This window comes from Ipomoea nil, unplaced genomic scaffold, assembly GCF_001879475.1.
Source record: "Ipomoea nil cultivar Tokyo-kokei standard unplaced genomic scaffold, Asagao_1.1 scaffold1617, whole genome shotgun sequence".
Taxonomy (NCBI): Eukaryota; Viridiplantae; Streptophyta; class Magnoliopsida; order Solanales; family Convolvulaceae; genus Ipomoea; species Ipomoea nil.
The window spans coordinates 346,203-358,322 of NW_017618045.1; the positions used below are offsets into that span (position 1 = coordinate 346,203).

General features: G+C 30.6%; 1 pseudogene; it reads right to left on the reverse strand.

The window, feature by feature from the left end:
* Positions 1 to 340: 340 nt before the first annotated feature.
* Positions 341 to 8,752, reverse strand: LOC109191143 (annotated as a pseudogene).
* Between the last annotated feature and the right edge of the window lie 3,368 nt (positions 8,753 to 12,120).

The window sequence follows — 12,120 nt, forward strand, 5'->3', positions numbered from 1 at the left end:
GGTCAAAATACATCTTGTGACAATTGGATTAGAGGCGATTTTGTAACTTTGTTATTTTACTAAACTTGCCCACAATATAAATGTGGATCCAGTCTGCCGATCATTACAAAACATAAGAGATATTTAGCGTTTTAAATAAATAAAATAATCATCAATTCCACTTTCAATCGCACGATTATTAAACAATTTTCATATTTGATCTTCAACTATTAATTTTTTTCATATTTGATGTCACGACTTTTTAAATCGTGCAACATCTGGTCGTCCAATCTAATTTTCAGTCACTGATAATCAATTTTTTTAAAAAAAATTAAAAATGTCATAGAAAATGACAATTTTATTTTTCAAGATAAATCACTTAATTATTATACACTCATACTCAAAAATATAGAGATACAAATTTAGTCACGAATATTCTAGTGGAGGGTTTAATTATACGAAACTACGAAAGCTGGGAGGGGTGAGCGGTGCAAAGGAGTAGCGGAGGTTTGCAAAGTGGCGGCATAGTCCCTTGCCCACAAGTCATAATGTATAATCTCATCAAGTGAAGGACACTCGACCACTTCCTCTCTGTGCTTCTCGCATGTCTCCTCCACTATCTTGAAAATGTCCAAGTACCCGATTCTGAACGAAACCAAACATTTTTCTACAATCAGCTAATACTATCAACTAGTCAAATCTGTTAATCCAATCAGTTAACAGCTATTTACCAAACACCCACAACATATCGTAGAAGATGATGGGATCGAAACAATTAAAAAACATATATACCTTTGATTGATAAATAGTTCAACTGCTCTTTCATTTGCAGCACTGAGAACTCCAGTCATGGTCCCTCCTGCTCTCCCAAGCAGCATAAGCAAGGCTCATTGATGGGTATTTCAGATTGTCTGGGGATTTGAATGTCAATGACCCAACCCTAAATATACATACAAATTATTAATTAATTGCCCAAAATGAAAAAATAGATACTAAAATCATTAATTGGATCTTACTCTGAAAGATGAAGGCGTGGCCAAGTGATCTCAGAACAGTAAATTCTATCTGGCCATGACAGTGTGTAAAGGAGAGGCAAACGGAAGTCTGGCAGCCCCAATTGTGCCAGTACAGACGAATCCTGCAAATTCAACGATTATATTATTACTAGTTTTTTACGCGCGATTGGGATAATGCCCAATGTTTTTTTTTTTAAATAAGTACTTTAAAGTATATTAAGGCAAGATTATATTGAAATTGTTCATGCATAGATAATTGAATGTTGAATTTGCGTATTTAAATAGGTAATTCTTCTCGCAAAGGTTGAATCTCCAACCCCAAGGGCCCCCCACATTCCGACCCGACAGAGCATTGTGGGAAGTTGTAAATCACGGTGACTCAATGGTTCAGCAGGACCAAATGCCGGTGCGAACAAGGAATCTACCCACTTTGGACATAATTCCCGCACTGCTGCCGCCGAGGTTCAAACCTTAGTCTCTTCTCCCAAATACTGCCCACTAAACCATTGAGCTAAGCCCGTGCGGGTTAAATAGGTAATTCTAAGTTTACAAATGCAAGATAATATAGTCAAGATTGATTATAATTGTCAATAAAATAATTGTATAGGTATGGTTGAAACCAAATACGGGACATAAGGGAGAACAAATAAAAATTAGGGCATAAAATATTAAATATATACTAATATTGTTTGAGGAGATTTCGACATTAGGATTTGTGGTTAAGTTCTATTAAGACTTTAATATTAGAATTAGATTAATGGTGTACTTATTATAATTCTATATTAGACGTTAATATTAGAATTAGACTAACGGTGAATTAACGGAAAAGTTAAATGGATAATCATATAATTAAGGATAAATTAGAAAAACATTAAAAAAAATTAAAACCTGAACAATTTGAACCATTCATTTGATTTAATAATTTGACGATCATTTTTTCTATCCAATGTTAATAATTAAATAAATTCGTTGGACTATGTGGTCTAATGGTATCCGGGTTGAACTTCCATTTGGAAGGTTGTAAGTTCAAGCCTCAATAGAGGCATGTATGAACAGATACTACAATGTAATAGAGCTAGTAGCATTCAAAAAAAATAAATTCGTTATAATCTGCTAACTATCAATTTGTTGTGTGATTTGAATACTCTCTTTGTCACAAAATCTCTCAAGTAGTTAATATGGTTGGCTTTAATTAATTATATATTTTTTTAATTTTTTCATGGTATTAATAAAATACTTGGTAAATAAATATATAGCATTATTTTGTATTATAACTTTGATATTTAATTAGAAAAATAGTGCACAAAAAAGATAATAGACAATGTAGTGAATATAATCAATTGATGAATTTGAACGTAAAAATTTTTACATTTGAGAAAAATAAAGACAATATAACTAATGAAAATATTTCTCTTAATTAATTTATTGATAATGAATAATTTTTTTTCACTGAATTAAGACATTGTAAAGACAATGTAGCGAATATAATCAATTAATAAATTTGAATATAAAGAATTTTTATATTGTAGAAAAATAAAGACAATATAACTAATACAATTATTTCTCTTATTTAATTTATTGATAATGAATAATTTTTTTTTTGAATAAAGACATTGTGGACACATAATTCTAAATTAAAGAAATGTATATCTATAATTTTTTGTTGTAGCTACTAAATTATTATTTATATAATTTAATAAGAGTAAAATAGAGTACTAATTATGCCAACTTTGATTGGGATGAGGTTCGAACCTAAGACTTTTTTTTTTTTTTTTTTTTTTTTGAAATCAATGAGTAAGTTAACGGTGAACTAACGGCAATTCTTAAAATTTTAACGGAATTAGTAACGGTGTGTGGGTATTTTAGGAAATTTTTGTGTAAAATTTAAATCTTATCAATCTTTTAATCAATCTGAGCCATTCATTTGATTAAAATCTGTGACCGCCATTTTTTCTACCCATTATAAGCCTAACTCTCTTGGGCTCTTATTAGTATTGTAGATGTAGATGTAGATAGTAGATATAATTGCAATATTAAATTAAATTAAGAAACAAAACTTCAAAATTATTAATCAACAACACTCTCACACACACATATATTACAGTTCCTTTGTCTGACCATAAGGAGTGACACATGCCACTTGCTTACTTTTATTTTGGATGCTTTGTATGGTGATCTTCAGTAAGAAGGTCAATCAGTCAACTGTCTTATCATATTGTCAGGCTTATTAGTTTGGACTAATTAATTTAGTCTTATATATCAAACTGTCGTGCTTAGCAGTTTGGACTAAGTTTATTTTTTGGAGTTCAAATTTCTTGAACCTAATCTTAAAACTTTAAACTATAGGGCTAGCTTAATCGGACCACCAAACTTATCGATTTTGGTTTATCAAGCTAAAATATGTTGGCTCTAATTTTAAAATTTTTCGATCTTATTAGGTCAATTCATTAAGACTGACAATCCTAATCTTCAGTATTATTAATTGAAATTTCTTTTATTGAAAAAAAAAAAAAAAAAAAAGATATGAATATGATCTGCCTTCTAAGGTGTATGTTTTTACCTGTGTTTCAACCATGGAGTGGATGATGGACTGTGGATGAATGACAATTTCAATGTTGTCATAATCAGTCCCAAAAAGATAGTGAGCTTCAATAACTTCTAAGCCCTACAAATACCAGTAAACTCAAATGTCATAAATATTAAGATTTAACGATTGCTATAATAATAATATTAATTATCTTTGAAATAAATGTTCGTAAGAATATAGGAAATAGCATTTGGGAAGATATAAATTACGGTCACGGTTGTGGCGCACAAAGGATATGCTCACTTTAAGTATAATCCTCACACTGTCACTACCGAGATTCAAACATTGATCTCTTCTCAAAAATACTATGTACTGAATGAATCAGTGAGCTAAGTTCGTGGGAGTACACATACTTATTAATAATATTCATGGCTTTAATTAACTTGGTTTACCTTATTGAATAGAGTGGCGGAATCCACTGTAATCTTTTTTCCCATGCTCCAAATGGGATGTTTCAAAGCATCACCTACTTTTGCATCTTTCAATTTTTCAACTGGCCAATCCCTGCCATTCATCACACCATAATACAACATTCATTTCCGGGTAGATACACAACACAATAAATAAATAAATAATAACATTATTTATCCAATTAGCTAGGTTGATGAAACCTGAAGGCTCCTCCTGAAGCTGTTAAAATAATTCGTCTGAGAGCACCCTCTGGCAAGCCTTGGATACACTGCCATGAAAATAGTTTGTTAGCCCTTATTAGAAATAATGGTAAAATAGATTACTTTTATTGGGAAATTCACAGTATGTTATAACGATATTTAATTATGTTTTATGATAAATTCTTTGGATAGAATGAAACTAAATAGGTTATGTTTAACTCGTCTTGTTTATAAATTAACTTAAACTAGTAGCTATTAGCTTATTTTGAAATGTTACTGTTTCAAAATAAGCTATTAGCTTAAACTTTCAATGAGAATGTTTGATAATAGTTCTTAGTTAATTGGGTTATTAGTGGGTTTGACTAGTTGATTGTAGAAAGTTGTTTGGTAAATTAATTAGCTATTAACTTATAGTTGATTACATGCAAAATGACCTATTAATTAGCTGTTAACTGATAGTTGATTACATGCAAATGACCTTCTCAAAAAGCTGATAAAAAACTGATCTGAACAGCTTTTTGAATTTTAGCATTTTGAAACAATAAGCTATTATAAAAAGCTAATTAATCAAACACTTATATTGAATGTTTAACCAAGTCAAAAAGTTAATAGTGGTCAAAATTGACTGATAAGTTAACTATATTACCAAACATGGCCAATATTTTACTAAACAAAGCTTATAGTTTATTTGTAGGTTAAAATAAGTTATAAATTTTAAAATAAGATATATCAAAAAGAGTTCTACTATGTATACTCCCAAATTCTAATTTCTTACTTCCGCCCCGGAGGTGACAAACAAGAAGAAGAATTGATTAGGCTAATTAGTTAACCTTTAATTATAGTAATATTTATATAAGTTAACCTGGAAAATTGCAGAATGCTCAGAATCTGCAGGAAGAATCTTGACATTATGCTTGTGAGCAAGAGGAAGAACGAAAGGGCCGCCGGCGATGAGCGTCTCCTTGTTCGCCAAAGCAATGTCTTTTCCGGCTTCTATGGCAGCCACCGTCGGCTACAAAACATCACATCAATATATATATATATATATATATATATATATATATATATATATATATATATATATATATAAATGCAATGATTTAATTAATAACCAAATAACAGGAGAGGTCGGTAACCTTGAGCCCAGCACACCCAACTATTCCAGTAACTACAGTCACAATATCTGGATGCCGGGCAACCTGAAATACAATATATATACTATTATTGTTTTATGTAATTTAAGAAAGAAGAAACTACATGCTAATTAATTTTTTTTTTTTTTGTTTTGATAACGAAACCCGTAACTACTATCAACTATCAAGTATCAAGGAATCCCCCAAGGATGGGCACAAGATAAACCCTCCTTATAATCCTAACCAACAAATTAAATTACAACAAGCTAAGTAGGTAAATCAGTATATGTTGTACTTGTCCATAAATAATCAGTTTAAACTGCTCCCATGAAGAGTCAGAATCTTACCAAGTCAACAACCTGACATGATCAAATTAATGTTTAAAACTACGTATGTACATAGGACTAACCTCAATCAAACCCTCTTCTCCAGGAATAATTTCAGGCTTTTCATCCAGATCAGACAAAGCTTCTTTGAGTTCATCAACCAAGGATTCGTCCCGGATTGAAACTAACTTTGGTTTGAATGTTTTGACCTGCATATATGCGGCGTATAATATATGCATCATAGACAAGAATAACACTAGTACAAAAACAGCTTTCAACATCTGTTGTACAGACCTTTTTGCGTTATATATATATATAACAATAATATTCAATGATTTTATATATTGGTTGATATCTTAAATAATTAAATTATTCATAAAGAATGCTACATTTATGAACAATATAATATTCAAACCTGGTGAGCAAGAAGAGTGACGTTTGAACCTGCTGCAAGTGCAACCACTCTATATTTCTCTGGATTTTCTGCTACCACCTCTAAGCACTGCACAGTACAGTGTAATGTGTTATATATGTTTTTTTTTTTTTTGAATATGTGTTATATACACTTATTTCACCAATAACAAATAAAATAAAAATTAAAGTAACGGTAAATATATGGAAATTTAGAAAATGATATTTGAACTTTCTGGAATTAATTAAAATCTCTATTATGTGTCTTTTTTATTTTATTTTTTATTTTTGTGTAATCACTACACTAGAATGTACACTAATCTAGGTAAATCCTACTCCTGTTTTTGTCTTGATTTTAAAAATGAAAGAAAAAAAAATTACTCTTTTTTTGTTAATAAATTAGAATATATCACATAAATAAATACAGAGTAAAAATAGAGTCTAAATTGAAGATATATACGGAGTATATAGTATTACTGCAAGGAAAAAGTGGGGCGCAACATTGTGTGTTTCTGTTGGGATTTGGGAATCTCATTCAGTTTGTTGACCGACCAATACTTGTAATACAGTACAATAATTGAGTCTGAGGTTGTCAAGATACTCGATGAGGACTTGCTTGGAAGTTGGAATACCTCAGCGAGATGTTCCTTGCATGTGTTAGTTAGGGTGTTTTTTTTTTTTTTTTTTTTTTTTTTTTTTAAAGTAAAATGTAATTGAGTCTATAGTTTGTCACTATGAGCAGTTTAGTTAGTCACAGGGTGAAATTTAAGAACAATAACATGAGATCAAGTCTCACGATCGAACAGTAGTGTAGGAGCAACCTCTCAAAATAAAAGATGCTCTTTTGATTTACATCCTCTCAGATGCTCGTTGGGATGGTGCGTAGGACCTGTAAGGTCGAGGATTCAACTTTCTTTTATATTAATTTCTTAAGTCAGGTTGTTAAATTTTTTACTTAATTAATATTTAATTTTTAACAATATCTCTTTATCTATTTAATTGAAAGATATATTCTATCATAACTAAAAATCTAAACTGATATATAATTAGATTGGGCATTTATATTCATATACAGAGTATTATATGCTCTACAATCATGCTGACAATATGTTATACAATCAATTATATCATATTTATTTAGTTGTACTCAATACTATTAATTAGTATTAAAAAAAAAATTGGCAATTTTCTTTCATTACTTATAAAAATGTTATTACTTCTGTCAATTTACAGTAATCGACATTTTTATTATTCAGAGTATTGCATTTTTTTAATTTATTGTGTATAATAAGTTTATTCATTAATTCATGTAATATAATAGACTTTTAACGATCAAGTGTCCGAAGGCATGTGTGTTGACATGCATGTATCTGTTTTGGACAACAAAATGTTGGGCATCGGTTAAGTTGGCTGAGTTCAGCCCCCAGTTCCAACTCGATTCGGTTGGGTTGGCTGAGCTCAGTCTTTACTTCATTCGAGACGTGACGTTATGGCTTACCAGTGAAGTCATAACGTGTTTGATTTACATCAATATGAGTGACCCATTGAAAAGTAAGCTAGCATTTACCATAATACAACGCGTTGAGATTCATCACAAATTAAAATAAAAGTATGTACCTGAGTTCCAACAGAGCCGGTTGATCCAATAATTGAGATAGGCTTTGGACCATCCCAAGTTTTGCGGCTTTCTTCCGCCACGGCCCTTCCCGGCCAGGCTGGTTGTGGTTGAGCCGCCGCCGCCTGCGATGAACATTTCACTCTCATTCCACCATCCTTTCTCCTCATTGCAACCCCACCTGATGAACAATATAATAATAATGTAACATATATAGGGGAGACAAAGGGGAGGTTTTTTTTTTTTTTTTTTTTTTTCAATTAATATTTAAAATTGTTAAAATAAATAAATAAATGAAGTATTTCTTTTTAAATGTTAATCACCACATGAGAAGTTAACTTGGAGTACAGGTCACTGTTGGTTCAGTGGGATAAAATTGACTTGCTTGAGTTACTTACACTTTTTTTTTTAGTTTGATAACTTAGCTAATTGTATTATTGTGTATAATTCAGTAGCTAATTTGATTCTTGTTCCTCAAGAAATTAATGCCAAAGATGAAATATAGTCGAATTAAAAATGTGTGATTAAATGTAAAAATGTCCATCATAACCGGAAACTAAATATGAAAGAGTAAGTCTTGTGTAAGATTGATTGTCTCACGTACTATGAGATGTGTAATACTTTTCAGTTAAAATATAATATTTGTTATTAATATATTGAAAAGTATTACTTTTTAACTAAAAAATATTGCACCTGTGTCAGGACACGAAATTATGAGCATATTTATTGTAAACTATACATATAGACATTGAAGGGGCAGGGGGTTGCATACTCTAAAACAAATCTTGCATTATATATATTCTCAAACAAACAAATAAAATGGGTGTGTGTGAATATATATAATGTGTCGTCTAACTATATATATAATTAAACACACATATATAATAACGAAACCTTGGAGTTTGAGAGAGCTAAGGTTGTAGTTAGACTTGGAGGTTTGGAATTGGAAGAATGAAAAGGCCTTGGGTTCAGCACATGAGATAAAGTTGAGAGCCATTTTTCTCACAATTTCTCCCCTAAACACAACACCAATAACTTGAAAAGAAAGAACTGAACAACTCTCCAATGTGGTCTAGCACATGAATGATGTCTAATTTGGATAACTATTTATAGAGTGCTTGCATACTCTGCATGTCATGCATGTGCTTCTTTTTTCTTTTTTTTTTTTACAATTTTTTGAGTACTACGGACTCTATTACAATGTAGTATCTGTTCGTAACTACTTTCTCAAAGTATTGAAGCACAAAGAGTCAATACCGCCCCTATTGAGGCTTAAACTCATGATCTTCCATTTGGGAGAGCTAGCCACTTCATGCCACTAGACCATAAGGACATTGGCAATAGAAACAAAAGTTATATTTCCAAATCATAAGCTAAGCAATCATACTAGTTAATATTAAATAAAATACATGCTAAATATTTTGAAAAGGAGTAAATACCCAAAATGGTCCCTCGACTATAGCTAAATTCACAAATTGGTCCTCAACTTTCAATTTCAATCAATTAAATCCTTAACTTTGTAATTTTAACACAATTTGGTCATCTGTCTATTTGACCGTTTGTTGACTGTGATTTTTGAGGATATATATGTACTTTCATGGTCCATCATCGGTTTTTTAAGGTTCCGGTTGCATTTCCAGACCGCACTGTTACATTCGAATCCACTGCCGAAAGCAATCTACCAAATTCGGTCGCCTTTCTTCATCCTCCCTTTGGATTCAATGTAGTTGAGTTCGTACCAGAGCGAAGAAGACGACGTGTTTCCGAACCGGTGCAACGTCATCCTGGAGGTCTCCACGTGCTCCGACGAAGCTGAGGTTCTTCTGGAGATCGTCGATCACGGTCAACAAATGGTCAAATAGATGGAGGACCAAATCGTGTCAAAATTGCAAAGTTAAGGACTTAATTGGTTAAAATTGAAAGTTGAGGACCAATTTGTGAATTTAGCTATAGTCGAGGGACCATTTTGGTATTTACTCTTTGAAATATACAAATGATATTTGGAAAAATTAACATATATTGACATTTTAAGTTATCATTTTGATGTATAATTTTGAGTGAGATCAACTTCTAATTTGGATCGGCACAAAGGCAATTTGAAAATACTTAAATAGCATGACCCACATTCAAAAGTACGTGATGTATTTGTACTAGTATAAATATAATTCTAACTTTTTAAAAAATTGAATTGTGTAACAGGGGAGGAGTAGAGCATTGCTCTTTTTTGATATGGTCTCCATCATGAATAAGCTCCTGGTTTTTTTTTTTTAAAAAAAAAAAATCTTTTTTATCTTTATTAATTTACAAAAATGACATTCAAATGATGTATATGCAGTGGGGGAAAGGATTCCTCAAGTGCAAAAGGCTCTCAGGGCTGTACCATTATCAAGCAGCTAACATTAGTTTACATAGGCAGTGTTCGACAATTAGTTGTTAGTTAATAGCTAATAACTGATTAGTTTAGCTAATAGTGTTAGTTGATTTTACCCGTTGATAGTATTAGCTAGTTATAAAAAGATACTTGATAAATTGAATGCTTACTCTTAAGTGTATTGTGTTATTTATTTAACTATTAAAGTATTTTTATAATTTAATGTTAACGTTGTATAATTATTAATTATTTTTAACAATTATTTTTATTTTATTATTAATATTTTTATAATTATAAAGAAATACTCCATAATTAATAATGATTCAATATTAGAAATAAATTTCAAATAAAAATATAATAACTAATAATTCAACATAACAGTTAACATAATTGTGTTTGTGTGTGTGTTGTAGGCAAATTTTAGGCGCTTCTGATGATATTAAAAATATAAATTTGAATAAAATTGAATAAATATAAACATCACAATAACCAACAACTATTACGGGTAAATTAGACTTTTACAACGTAATAAATTGATATCAATAAGCTACTCAAAGTAAGCCTTTTCATTTTCAAATTATTGACATTAATAAGTTAAGTCAAAAAATTTACTAAACACTCATATTAGTACTCAAAAAAAAAAAATCATATTAGGTATTTTGACTAGTCAAACAAGTTAAAGTTGATCAAACAATACTATTTTCCAAACACCCCCATAATCTAGACATGGTCCACTTATGGGGTGTTTGGTTAACATGAATTGCAATTCAATTACAATGAAATTCAGCGAAGCTAGAAACTACAATGTTTGGATGAAGGAAATTGCAATACCCTCATTTTGTTGAATTGCAATTCATATATCCCCTAGGAATTGGAATTCAGCACACATCTAGGAAAGGAAAAAAATAAGGAAAATGACTAAATTATCCTTTATTATTAGTATTATTAATTAATTAATTAATTAATTAATTATAATAATAATAATAATAATAATATTATTATTATTATTATTATTATTATTATTATTATTATTATTATTATCTACAAATCTAATAATAGTCAATAAAGTTATGTCCCTGGTGAAAATTTTAAAATGTTAGTGTAATTGTTGTTGCAATGAATGGTTCGTAGTATTTTGATTTTAGTATTTTTATTTTCTATTTTACCATCTAATATATCATTTACTTTTCCTAAATACCCTTGTACTCGATCAATGTAAACTTTAGTAACGAAATATTCTGTTAACTATTTATTATTCTTAACTTACTAATTGATTTTCATAAGGATTGTTTTAGGTTCAAACCGCATCCCAATCAAAATTGACATAATTGTTAATATATATATATATATATATATATATATATATATATATATATATATATATATATATATGTGTGTGTGTGTGTGTGTGTGTGTGTGTGTGTGTGTGTGTGTGTGTGTGTGTGTGTTAGAGTGTTTTAAAAAATACAATATAAAATTTAACATAAATTTTGGTCAATTAAATAGAATCACACATTAGGTATTGATGAAACACTGCACCTAATTTACCTATATATTCAATACATATGAGAAACTATGTATATTATCATTGTCTTTTTGGGGAATGAGGATTTAGTTCTGTTTTTGAAGGTGCATTATGTTGGAAAAATAGCATTAAAGGTCGAGAAAGAATCACCTATGTAAGAGAGAAGTGAGGGTCGCTTCAAAGGAGAATTGTTGGGCACAATTCTTTAGAAACTCTCGCAGAACCAGGAACGGTGACCCACGACCAAAATGGGCACACTCATGAGAACAGAGCATGGTTGGGAGGTTCCTGTGTGAGATATGTCATCGTCTACACAAACGGCAGTCGGTTCAAAGACATCGCGTTCTACCGAACAGCCAGTAGAGTAAACATTTCTTCACAAGGGAAGGTTCAAAGGGTATAGTGACTCCCTACCTATCCTATGCAGGGATCGACCGTTTGAACACAGTTGTTTCCGATTTCAAAATACCCCGAAAATCAATTTTTCATTCATGTGGGGGATTGTTGGAAAAATAGCATTAAAATGGCATTTTAAGTGGCTATTTT